The following is a 1,230-nucleotide window of genomic DNA, read 5'->3' as shown; positions in this document are numbered from 1 at the left end:
TATATATATATATATATATATATATATATATATATATATATATATATATATATATATATAAATTTATGTCTTTAATGATTTTAAATTAAATAAATATTTCAAAAAAATTATTTAATATATATATTAATAAGTTTTTGAAATATTTATATAATTTAAAGTTATTAACATATATAAAATTAACGTTCCCAAATATTAATATAAGTTAATATCAGTTTCTTGCTTATTGGGTACGTATAAGCCTAACAACACATATATTTTGTGACCACATTGTATTGGGTTGTCAAAAAAGTCGTGATGTATTTTTTCTATGTTTTCAGAGGTCATTTATTTATATAAAGAACAAAGGTCAATCAATGATATATTGCCCGTTTTGTTCGATAACCTTTTGTCATCTTTCAGTGAGCTTCATAATTCCTTGTTCATAGAAGGACCTGTCTTTATTGGCGAAAAATTGAATAAGGTACTGATTTACAACCTCATCTGAATTGAACGTTATACCACGCAAGGAGTTTTGAAGAGAGCGAAACAAGTGGAAGTCTGACGGCGTAAGGTCAGGTGAGTATGGTGGGCGTGGCAACACATCCCATCCAAGCTCCAATAATTTTTGACGGGTGATCAAACTTGTGTGTAGTCTCGCGTTGTCGTGATGGAACACAACTCCTTTACGATTAACGAGCTCTGGACGTTTTTGGATTTGTTTAAACTATCCAATTACCGACACATTCGTCCAATTGCGTACACATTCGAATTGATTGTTTGGTTACTTGGTAGGAGCTCAAAAAACACGATATCTTTAAAATCCCACCACACTGAGAGCATAACCTTCCTCTGATGAATGTTTACTTTCGATGTCGATTGAGACAAATCATCACGTCGGGACCAAGACCGTTTGCGCACCACATTGTTGTAAACAATCCACTTCTCATCACCAGTTATCAGTCGCTTCAAAAAAGGATTGTTTTCCTCACGTTTAATGAGCATATCGCAGATGTTTATACGCGCCGTCAAGTGAATTTCTTTGAGTTCATAAGGAACCTAGATATCGAGCTTGCTTACGTATCCTAACTTCTTCAGATGGTCGTGAACGCTTGAATGATGGATGTTCAATATATCTGCAATCTCTCGTATCGTGTAACGTGGGTTTGACTCGATCAATGCCTTTATTTTGTCGTCATCAACCTCGATAGGCCTCTCTGACCGAGGAGCGTCTTTGAGATCAAAATCACCAGC

The sequence above is a fragment of the Odontomachus brunneus genome, unplaced genomic scaffold (genome assembly GCF_010583005.1).
Source record: "Odontomachus brunneus isolate Ranch 3 - 2012 unplaced genomic scaffold, Obru_v1 Obru_scaffold_219, whole genome shotgun sequence".
Taxonomy (NCBI): domain Eukaryota; kingdom Metazoa; phylum Arthropoda; class Insecta; order Hymenoptera; family Formicidae; genus Odontomachus; species Odontomachus brunneus.
The sequence above is the reverse complement of the archived record's forward strand: the minus strand, read 5'-3'. Positions refer to the sequence as shown.